The sequence below is a fragment of the Pelodiscus sinensis genome, chromosome 2 (assembly GCF_049634645.1).
Source record: "Pelodiscus sinensis isolate JC-2024 chromosome 2, ASM4963464v1, whole genome shotgun sequence".
Classification (NCBI taxonomy): Eukaryota; Metazoa; Chordata; order Testudines; family Trionychidae; genus Pelodiscus; species Pelodiscus sinensis.
In genome coordinates this window covers 236,901,491-236,913,609 of record NC_134712.1, presented here as the reverse complement: position 1 = coordinate 236,913,609, position 12,119 = coordinate 236,901,491, and the positions used below count along the sequence as shown (strand labels likewise).

The 12,119-nt window shown below is 46.5% G+C and overlaps 1 protein-coding gene across 1 annotated transcript in view; it reads right to left on the bottom strand.

Moving 5' to 3' along the window:
• LARP4B (La ribonucleoprotein 4B) overlaps nucleotides 1-2,981 on the bottom strand; it is a 109,951-nt gene extending 106,970 nt beyond the window's left edge. The window contains exon 1 of the mRNA XM_075922717.1: nucleotides 2,483-2,981. The gene's annotated coding sequence lies outside the window, so the exon portion shown is untranslated. The remainder of the gene's footprint in view (nucleotides 1-2,482) is intronic.
• Between the last annotated feature and the right edge of the window lie 9,138 nt (nucleotides 2,982-12,119).

Below are 12,119 nucleotides of genomic sequence, written 5' to 3'. Positions count from 1 at the left end.
GGCCACTCTAGCTTAGCTGGAAAGACCTTCCTGCCCACCTGCTGCAGGCATGGGCTGAGTCAGCCTGGTCAGAGCACCCCTGCCTGTGATCCCCCCCTTGCCACAGGCCGTGGGGCTGTACTGGAGCAGCACCCTTCCAGTGGGAAGCTGCGCTAGCTCCATGGGTTAACCTGTTAAACCTTCACATCTCTAGCAGAATATGTCTTCACTGAATGTTTTCAATACATCTATTGCATTTTCACAGCTAACTAAATATTCAATTTAATATAAATAGCTAAATTAATGCCCAGTAAGCTTATAACTAATTTAAAGCAAAACACTACTTCCACTTATGCAATTTAAAATGACTAAAAAAAATTAGTTTCACAAAACATGTACATTAGACAAAATATATATTTTCCCTTTCTATAAAATAAGGCAAGTAGTTAATATTTAACATGATTGTCACCTGTTTATAAACAACTACTAGGAATGTCAAATAATTATCCTAGTCCCCCAAAGGAAGAAAGGGTCTTGCTTGTCTAAACCCATCATGATGTCCTGTAGAACAATTAAAGTAAGTTCTCAACTGTCAAACCAAACTAGTAAACAGATACATGAACCCGATATTGCATGCTTTCATAAAGGAGTATACAAAGTATGAAGTTAAAAGCAAGTGATATGAGTTAGGATAAGAGTTGGGAATATTCTATATGCAGGACACCTTTTTCAGTATATAAGTGTGGGAATTTTTAAACAAGGATTACAAGGGGAAAGGTACTAGAAACTTTAAGTGATGATGCATTTAATATACCTTGAAATACTAATGATATACCATCATTACTTAGTAAAACAATTTATGCTTTTGCATAAGCGATCACACAAAAATGTGTGTGTCGAAGTATGGATTTTAAAAGGCACTAACCTAGCTTTTTCCACTTTAGTTTTCATATAGATCATTTATTCCATACATATTAAACCAACTTAAATATTTTAAAATGGACTATTTAAAACAAAACCACAATACAAGTTGCATCATTTGGGGGGCGGGAGGGAGGGGGAAATTCACCTCTAGACATTATATAAGGAAAAAAATCCATCATTTACACTGTATGCCTCATTATGCATCATCTCAGTTTTTCCAGCACTTTAAAAGCTAACATTTTATTCCAACATCAAAGACAGGCAACAAATCAATCTTTTAATTTTCCATTTGAGAATGTGATTTTCTTAGAAAGTTGATTTAGTGCAAGTGCACAGTGGCTGACACGTCTGAATTACCTGAGAAGTTCTACCTCCAGGGCTCTGAATTTAGGAAAAAACTTCATTTAGCAAATAAGAAGCCCCATCAGAGTCCCATCACAAAGTTAACTCTGGGGAAATTACATGAAGAGCTCCAATGTGCAACCCCTATATCTTACTTCACTTAAGATTAACATAAATGTTGTTGAGCTTTCAGATGAAGGCCAAGAAAATGAGGTCACAGACATGATCTAGGGGAGCAAGCAAAGGACTAGTAGTCAGAATTCCTAACTGGCTGTGAAGCCATGTCTTCACGTGGTCACAGACAGATCTTAACTTTGCCACAATTTCCTCACCAGCAACGTGGAAATAGTGACTCTTCTGCCTCACACGACTTTTGTATAATACAATGACTGAAAGCACTGAATATAAATTGCATTGTAAAACTGAATAATAATTTTGAGTATTTGCACAACGTGAAGAGGGGAAAAGTTGGTCCCTCCATTTGCTGCTTCGACCAAGAACCACCATATTTGATTAAAAACAGTAATTTAAGGTCCAAACACTTTTTGCAGGTGCTTTTTTTTTAAGCTATTACATACATGTGCCTTGAAAGCTCTCAGACCGATTAATTCACTTGTGTCCAGGGAAAGATTTGTCTACAAAAAACCAAGCAGCAGCAGCGCTTCTCTGAGTGGGGCAGTACCTGGTTTCATTCAGGCTGCAGATAAACGAGGTAAGGACCCCACCTCCCCGCCCGCAAACGGCAGGACCTAGCTACGACGCTTCGCAGAGTTTTATGGAACACCCCCTCCTCCATCCCGGCCTCGCAGGGAGAGACCCTGCCGCAGGGCCGGATCTCCGCTGAGGCTCCCGACCAAGAAGGCTAAAGCAGGGCGGTGAAGCAGAGCCGCTTTAGACCGTGACCGGCGGCTGCTCCGCTCCGGGGGGATCCGGTCCCCGAACGAGAGAGTGCGCAGGAGGCGCCCCAGCAAGGCCCGGCCGCTGCAGTGCGGGGCTCTGGGCAGCCGACACAGCTCAGGGCCCCGGCCCGACCCCACACCGAGGGACTCGCACTCGCCGCGACCAACAGCGGCTGGCGCCGGGACCCAACTACCCCAGGAGCAGCCGCCTCGGGTAGGAAGATGGCGGCTCCGGCCGCCTCCCCGGTGAAAGGAGGTGGCGGGTCGCAGCCTGGGGAGGAGCCGGAGCGCGGCCGGCCAAAGGGAGGGCGAGAGGCCGGGGAGGCCCTTGAACTCACCTGTCACCAACAGCCACTGCCGCCCGGGCCACCCGCCGCTCGCGTCTCCGCTGAGGCCGGGGCCGCTGCCGGGGTCTCCGCGAGGGCTGGGGCCTCTCACTCCTGCCGGGGTCTCCGCGGGGGTCGGGGCCTCTCGCCGCCGCCGCCGCCACCAGGGCCTCGCTACTGCCGGATCCCAGGAGGAGGTGGATGGAGAGCGGGGCCCGGGGGGGAGGAGGAGGCGGCGGCAGCAGCGGCGGGGGAGGGGAGGCGAGGAGAAGAAGGAGGCGGCGGCGGGGGGACCTGGGGCCCACAACGTCTCGGATCCCAGCAGCAGCAACACCCCGCTCGCATGAGAGACCCGCAGCCCCGCTTCCGGCTCCCGGCGGAAGTCCCGCCTTCGCCAGCGGAAGATATTGGCCGTCGCTAAAGGTTCCCAAGGCCGCGGCAGCCACCGATGATTGGCGAAGCGGGCCACCGCGCGCGGCATGACGTGTTTCGGCACGTGACCCAGGTGCCGTCACCGGCCCGTGAATGAGCGCGCGTAAAAGGGAGGGCAGCTCCCTTTTCTTCCCCCTCCCCCTCCGGCCGAGCACGCCCGAGAGGAACGGCGTCGCCTTTCTTTCGCTGCCGGTGTGGCCCGAGGATTTAAAGGGGCCGCTAAGGAGCGCGAGCTAGTCAGGGTGTCCCCCGCATGGGGCGCGCTGCCTCCCTTTAATTGGGGAGACCGTCCACGGCAGCCCCGCCTCCCTCGCCTTCACCCACATGGCCACGCGTGGGAAAGGAGAGCTGTAAACCCCGCCTCCGCCGCTAAAGGGGGCCACTTCCCCACCCCCTACTGCGCCTGCCACCTCCCCTTTAATGGGGGGGCACACACCACAGCCCCCCCCCCCCAACACCTCCCCTTCAATAGGGACCAACAGTGAGTGTTTAGTCCCAGACAATAGCGCTGGCCCATCACCTTCCTGGCCTTGCCCATTGCCGTGCAAAGGAGTCATTGCTGATCGCTTATAGGAAGCCTCCATGGGCGGGAAGACACAGCTGGGTGGAAGACAGGAGTTTTGCTGGTAGCACTGAAAGGAGCAGGATGCTCTTTGCTCTTGCCAGAGCCAGCTGGTTCCACTGCTGTGGAAGTTCCTCTGGATGAGCCTCCCACTACTTGTGAACAGTTGCCTGCCCCAGTGGAACTCAACTTTCATGAGAGAGCATTATCAGAAAAGTAGAGACGATTCCTAGGGTAACTTAGGCCATTGAGGGCTTTCCATATCATGATGGAGACCATGAGTGAGACTCTGTATTTGGTGGGGAGCCTATGGAGAATACTGGGGTGAGGAAATCCCAATAACTTTGATTAAGTGGGGAGGGTGCTCTATTGTTAGCCAGCTGGAAAATTTTCAGGATGTGAAGTTTCATCAATAGCTTTAATAAAGTGCAGTAATCTAAAAAGAAGGTCATGAAGGGTACGTTGTCTGCACTGCACGGCTATTTACCAAAATAGTTACCCCGTATCTACACAAGCTGCCTATTATTTCAAAATATTTTTCAAAATAATGGGTTCAACCGTGCGCTATTTTGGCATCCCAGTAACCCTCGTTCCATGAGGGTTAAGGGATGTCTCAAAACAGTTTTTGATCTGAGGAAGTGGGTCTGGCCCACAAAAGCTCATCACCTATTAAACCATCTTGTTAGTCTTTAAAGTGCTACATAGTCCTGTTTTTTTGTTTCAGCTACACCAGACTAACATGGCTACATTTCTATCACTACTCAAAACAGTGTGTTATTTCGAAATGTGGAGCTGTGTAGATGTGCCAAATTTCAAAACAAGCTACTTCAAAATAGATTAGAAATAAGATATGCAATTTATGCTATGCAAATTGTATATCTTATTTGGAGTTTAGGGTGCTGTGTAGACACACTCGAACAGAATACACACATTCTCATAGCAGAAGAGTTTTCTCAGCCTCTTCTTTTCTCCAGAGCCTTGCAATGCTACAACAAAAGCCTTTACTAAGGTAGCCTTTCATGGACACCAAAAAGAGAAAACAGGTTCTCCTCCTCTAAAACAGCCATCATTTCCAAAATGGTGCTCCTCCTCTTCCATTTAATTCAGACTGAGAGGAAACATGGGATGCCTGTCCTCCATAGGATGCTCCTTCTTCTCTTGCACTGACATAATACTTAGCAAAAGAGGCCAAAGGTTGGTCATTTGACCTCAACTTAGTAACAAGTTTGTTGTCTGCTAGGGTACTGGTTTTACTGTACAACCCCATCACAGCCATTTAACACTTTATGGTGGCAGCAAGGACCATCCAGATACTTATCTAAAACTATAGACCATTGCCACCTAATTTAAGGGAACATATTGGCTAGCTCTTAACATCATAGGGCAAAGGCAGGTAAAATATGGCTCATGGGCTGAATCCAGCCCACCAAGCCACTGGATCTGGCCCACAGGAGCCTCTGTCATGCTCCCTGCCTGCCTCACTCCCATTCTGTCTTCAGAGCAGCTCTCTGAATGCTGCAAGCCCGGGATGGGGGTGGGGGAGAAGGTGGAAGAGGGGAAAGGTTTTGCACACTGCCCTTGCCCCCCAGCAAAATTTTGCAGCTTGGAGCTGCCTGTTTGCAGGACCCTTCCCCACTCCAGGCTCACAGGGGCTGAGGATCCAGTTGGGCTGCTAGCTGGGAATTGCCCAGGTAAGATACTCGCAGCCAGAGTCTATCTTTGGCACCCCAGTCCCACCTTCCCCCAAACATGTCCCCCTCCTGCACCCCCTACCCCATGTAACCCAAATCCTTTTCACCCTTGCTCCTCACCCATACCTCTTCTCAGACCTTGTACTCTAATTCCCTAGCCCCAATCACAACCCAAATCCCTGCACCCCTTTTGCATTCCTGCCCCAGGTCACAATTCCCTCCTTCACCCAAATTCCCTCTCAGATCCCACACCCCCTCCTCCACCGCAATCCCTTACTCTAAGCTCCCTTCTACACTCAACCGCCATCCAAGACCCCATTCTTCCTCCATTAATATCATGGAAGAATGAAGCCCTTGACCACTTAGCAAATTCTGGGAATGGTCCCCCTTTAAAAATAATTGCCCACCCCTGTTATAGGATCTACTGAACACAGCTTAATAGTTGTGATTCCAGCCAGTAGCGGACAGAGGTATGCACACTTAACTGAAGACTACAGGCAGGCGGCGGGTTGGGAGCTCCTCTCCAGCCTGGCTGGGCCCACTGATTAACCCGTAAGGGTGATGCTTACTGGGTTAACCCTTTACATCCTTGTCAGGGACAAGCTTCATTAGTGATTCACCTTTTATTTTTAAAGAATAAGGAAATACGCGTGGAACCAGTAACAGTTCCTACTTGGTTTTGATAGTAGAGATAAGAGAAGAAGAAAGGAAATCTTCCTCAAAAGTACATGTAGTGTGATAGTGGTTAAGGGTGTGGCTTCAATAAGACCCAAGGCAAGAGACATCTAATTTAGATCATACAGGAATTAGGAACACCTAGCTTTCCTGCTCTCTCTCTAAATCTACTTGTACCTGTTTCTCTTTTATATTTATTACCAGATTGTTTCTCTCAAAGAAACTTTAGTTCTCAAGAATAGTAGGTTAAGTCTTTAAGCATTTAAGTTTGAGCATGGAGACACCATAAGACAAAAATCTTATATACTATTAAAAAAAAAAACCTAGATACTTTCTGGCTCAGCTATAAGGACTTCATTTCTGTCCCACACGCTACTATAATGAAAGGCTTTTAAAAAAAAAAAAAAAAAAAAAAAAGACAAGCTACTGGATTTATAACAAGAGCTCTGCAAAACTATCACCTTTACTGTGTCCGTTTTAATGAATGTACTGAGTGTATGTATGCTCTTTTTCTTATCTGTAATTGAAACAATGGTTGATGGGAGCAAAAGGAAGTGGTCAACTCCTATAAAAGACTGGCATATGGAAGCAAATCTGATAAATGGAGCCTTGTTTGATTTTTTTTTCTTCCTTCTCTTTTTCAATAGCTGACCATGTTAGCCATCAAAAAAAAAGTTTCTCTCAAAGATCAATGTAATAAAAACAAAGTACTTACACTATTCTCTTCCTCTGAGTTTTTTTTCATTTCCTCATTATTATTTTGATAGTGTCCGGAAGCCCCACTAATAACCAAGGCTATGTCTACACTGGGAAGTTCTTGCTCAAGAACCTCTTGCGCAGGGGTTCTTCCGCAAGAACTCTTGCACAAGAACACATCCACACTGCCATGTGCTTTTGCACAAGAGCATCCATGGCACTGTGGACTCTCTGTTGCGCAAGAAAGCTCTGGTGGCCATTTTAACCATAGGGCTTTCTTGTGCAAGAAACCCCTGCCGCGCGTCCACACTACCCTCTTGCGCAAGAAGGTTTACACTTGCTAGAAAAGAGCATAGCTCTTGCACAAGAAGCCCTGTCTTCCGACGTTGTACTGTAAATCTTCTTCCGCAAGAGCGGATGGGCAGTGTGGACACTCTGCGGAAGAATGGCTGTTCTTGCGCAAGAACATGCCAGTGTAGACATAGCCCAAATATGTAACAAAAAGATATTCCCTGTTGCTGAGTGTAGCAGATGGATAGAATGTGTGGAAAGGATGATGAGATAATAGTAATAAGCAACTGGAGCTTGTTACCTGCATGACTATTTCTTTTTCTTTCCATCATACGTGTTATCTTTCACTTTTTCCCAGGGGAGCCCCAACTCCTATTCTGCTCTCTCTTCCAGGCCCCACTCTTGCTTTGCCCCTTATTCTCACTCTACCTCTTCCTTCCCCCACTCAGACCTCTTTTTAAGGTCCCTGGTCACCACCCTCATTGAATAGTCACCAAATAGTTGTTTGGCCGCACCCCTCATTAGCGGAGCAGTAGTGCAGCCAAATAGCTATAGCTTATGGATGTTGAACACCCACTAATATCCTAAATTAGCAATGGGTGCTGTGAATTACTGCAAACTAATATCTTCCACACATATCAAGTACTGAATTTAGGACTAGGAAAAGGCTGCATGCCAAAGGGAACAGTGTGGGTGTGTAACTGATGTAATAATCAGGCCATTAAAATTAAGCAAGATTAGATTTACTACCAATTCTTTATTTACCAGCAACTAGACAGATCTGGAATACAATATATAAATTATCCAGAGTTACCACTAGTATATTACATCCCATTATTAATGGGATGTTATAACGACTTTTCCTAAGAACTTTTTAATGTAAATATTCTTGTTTAACAAGGAAAAAATGAGACATTACATGTGTAGATCATAGCTCCTTGAGAAGAAAAGATACACACGATTTTTTAATGATAGCACAATACTCCTGAAATTCAGGCCAAGAGTATCTCAAGTTGAGCACCCAAAAACTGAGGGGCTTAACATCAATGACTGTTTTTGAAAACTTGTGTCTTAACCATTGTATGATTCTGTTTTCTTTTCTATATAATGCAGACAATAATAATTCCCTACCTCACACAGGTGATGGGAGGCTTACTTCAGCAGTCTGAGGCTCTTAGCCTAGTAGTAATGAGCTCCATAGGAATGCCGATAAATTAACATAAATGAAATCTAATCACGTTAGATGCAAAGATTTTCCAGCATTTTCATTTTGCTACCAACTTCACAAGAGAGACTCATTCTCTCTTAGGCTATGTCTACACTCATGGCTTCTTGAGCAAGAAATATGCAAATGAGGCTAAGCGTGGAATATCGCCAAGCCTCATTAGCATACCTAATGAGCCACCATTTTTGCAGAAGAGGCTCTTGCGCCAGAAGGAGCTGTCTATACTGCCCCTTCTTGGCAACAAAACCCCTCTTGCGCAATGCCACTACACCGATTATTTTCAGGAATAACGGCATTGCGCAAGAGGATTTTTGTTGCGCAAGAAGGGGCAGTGTAGACATCTCCTTCTGGCACAAGAGCCTCTTCTGCACAAATGGCGGCTCATTAGGTATGCAAATGAGGTTCGGGGATATTCCATGCTTAGCCTCATTTGCATATTTCTCATGCAAGAAGCCGCAAGTGTAGACATAGCCTCACCGTGCCGGTTTCTTTTTGCTGGGTTCTCAAAATATTTCACTCTACAGGTCATTAAGACAGGGCTTCTTGGACCACCACAACTGAAGAAGCAGTGTGTTGAGGCATCAACATCAATCCTCAGATCCACTTCGTATTTTGTAGTTTGTGGAAAGTTGTGACTCAGCAAAGTAGTGTTCCAGGATTCATGACACTATTTATCTACAGGCAGTCCCCGGGTTACATACAAGATAGGGACTGTAGGTTTGTTCTTAAGTTGAATCTGTATGTAAGTCAGAACTGGCGTCCAGATTCAGCCGCTGCTGAAACTGACCGCCAGTTCCGACTTACATACAGAATCAACTTAAGAACCCCAACCGTCCCCAAGTCAGCTGCTGCTGAAACTGATCAGCAGCTGATTCCAGGAAGCCTGGGGCAGAGCAACTCTGCCTGGGGCTTCCTGTAGTCAGCGCTGGTCAGTTTCAGCAGCAGCTGACTTGGGGACGCCTGGGGCAGAGCAGCTGGGGTGCTGCTGGGTTGCTCCAGTAGCGCCGCTCCTCGGAGCTACTGGACCAACCCAGCAGCACCCCATCTGCTCTGCCCCAGGCGTCCTGATTCAGCCGCTGCTGAAACTGACCAGCAGCGGCTGAATCAGGACGCCTGGGGCAGAGCAGCTGAGGTGCTGCCGGGTTGGTCCAGTAGCGCCCGAGCGGCGCTGCGGGACTAACCGGCAGCGCCCCAGCTGCTCTGCCACAGGCGTCCGGAGAAAAGCCTAGTCTGCTGGGGGGGGGGGGGGCGGGCGTACTAGCTGTGCCCCCCCCACCACAGCAGACCAGGAAGACGCAGGCGGCGGACCGAGACGCACCGCGGTCCCGCCGCCTGGGTCCTCCGCGGCTTTGCTCCCCGTCTCCCTGGTCTGCTGGAGACCAGCAGACCAGGGAGACGGGGAGCAAAGCCTCTGAGGACGCCAGCAGCGGGACAGCCACGGGGCGTCTAGGCTGTCCCGCTGCCGGCTTCCCCCGAGGCTTTGCAAAGCCGCGGGGGGGGGGCTCGGGCAGTGGGGTAGCCCAGGCGCGCCTGGGCTGCCCCGCTGCCCGAGCCCCTCCACGGCTTTGCTCCGCGTCTTCCTGGTCTGCAGACCAGGGAGACGCGGAGAAAGCCCCGGAGTAAACGGGCGGCAGGACCGCGAGGTCCCGCAGTCCGTGTCTTCCGGGGCGAGCCCCGTTCGTAACTGCGGATCCGACATAAGTCGGATCCACGTAAGTCAGGGACTGCCTGTACTTTTATTGTGGAAATTTTTTTTAAAAAAAATATCAAGGATTACACATAATGGGTCATATTCAACCAGGTGCAGCTCCTTGGTTCCAGTGTAGTTGTATATATTTATGCAACCAAATATAGCTAGGATCTACCTTTCAGTGCACACACACAGTATAAATGCCCAATGCTAGTGCTGCATATGTTTCATTGTGTGACTTGCCAAATAAAGGTATCTGTGGTCATTTGAAAAGACTGCATAATCATTCCTGTATTAATAAGTGTACTGATTTAAATCTGTTATATTCCAAATTTATTATTATTTATAGTACAGTAACACTCAGAGGCCACAGCTGATATGGGTCCCATTGTGCTAGATGCTGTCCAAAAGCAGAATAAGACAGAACCAAAGAATCTACAGTCTGCACAGACAAGGACAATTACCATTATCCCCATTTTATAGAGGGGGAATTGAGGCATAGAGGGTGTAATCCACAAAGGTATTTAGGTGTGTAAATCTTGATCTTAGGCACTGCTGTGATCCACAAAACTCCCAGTCAGCTGCCTCCTAAACCTGTCAGTACCTAAACTCACTTGGAGTGCGGCTTCATAGCCCTGTAACTCAAAATAAGATATGCAATTTGAGCTACGCAAAATGTGTATCTTATTTTGATGCTATTTTGAAATAGCTTATTTTGTCATTTGGCACTGTTTATACCGCGCCAAATTTCGAAATAAAGTGCTATTCTGAAACATCCCTTACTCCTCGTAGAATAAGATTTACAGGGATGTCAGAACAGTGATCCCGAAATAATGGGCTTGCTGGAAGATGCAGGATAGATATTTCGGGATACTGATATTTCGGTATCCTGAAATAGTGTTGCAGTGTAGACGTACTGGCTACGTCTACACTGGCATGATTTTCCGAAAATGCTTTTAACGGAAAACTTTTCCATTAAAAGCATTTTCGGAAAAGCACGTCTAGATTGGCAGGATGCTTTCCGGCAAAAGCACTTTTTGCGGAAAAGCATCCATGGCCAATCTAGACACGGTTTTCTGCAAAAAAGCCCCGATCGCCATTTTTGCGATCGGGGCTTTTTTGCGGAAAACAGTACTGTGCTGTCTACACTGGCCCTTTTGCGCAAAAGTCTTTTGGAAAAAGACTTTTGCCCAAACGGGAGCAGCATAGTATTTCCGGAAAAGCACTGACGATCTTACATGAGATCGTCAGTGCTTTTCCGGAAATTCAAGCGGCCAGTGTAGGCAGCTGGCAAGTTTTTCCAGAAAAGCGGCTGATTTTCCGGAAAAACTGGCCAGTCTAGACACAGCCTCCATGTACATGTATTCATTGTTTGAATGAATAAACCATATTGTAAGAAAGGCTTGAAAAAGATGGGGTGTGCGGTTAGTCTTCTGTAGACTCGGGACACAGGCCAGAAGCTCTTTGTATTACAACTGAACTAAATTAAACAAAACTATTTTCAACAGATCCTAACCCTCTTACATTATCCCACTGTGGTTCAGTCACTTTTCTTTAATACAAGAGTAAAGCTGGGTTTTAAAGCTACATGGTGTATGTTGGCCATTTTCATCTCTGCTTAAGTGTGGCTTTCCTAGTTTTAGCAGTCCAGTTGGTAAAGCCAAAATCACTGCTGGGAGCAGTTTGGTATTAATATTAAACCACCTCATGTCAGTTTGTAATTAGGGTTTAAACTTTAACTATATCACACATAAACACAGGTCTGAAAAATCATCCTGGCAACTCATCAGAACCAACTAGCATCCATGTCTTACTTATGTCTTATGTATGTCTATTGTAATGCATCCAAATTCCCCACGGAATAATCATTTGTATCTTAAATCACTGAATTAGGCTCTGGAAATTAAATGAAATTTTAATTAGAGATTTAAACTTTTAAGTGTAGACAAAGCCTAACCATGTTGTAACATGGCTGGATTAATATCATTTCAATACACAGTAATCTGTCTAGGAAAATGCAGCTGCATAGATGTTCCCTAAGGCTGCTCAGGAGAGTATTATAACTCTGCTAGCAACTTAACAACTGTTTTTAACAAGGCTCTGCATAGGTGCTGTAAGTGATTTCTATCATATACAGGGTTTACAGTAATTCAAGTGCCCTCAGCATTCCCACTGTACAAATTGTTCCAGCACCTCTGTGGTTCTGGTCCACAAAGAAGATCACAATGTATTTGGGTGGCAACAGTTTTTATGTTCATACATATTATAAAATACATGCATGAACCTCCTGTGAATTTAGTTCTCTAACTGCCATAACACATTGGGCATTCATTAGTGAGAATTCAAATAAAATGCCTTGAAATACTATGAGTTCTGTAAGCTCAAAG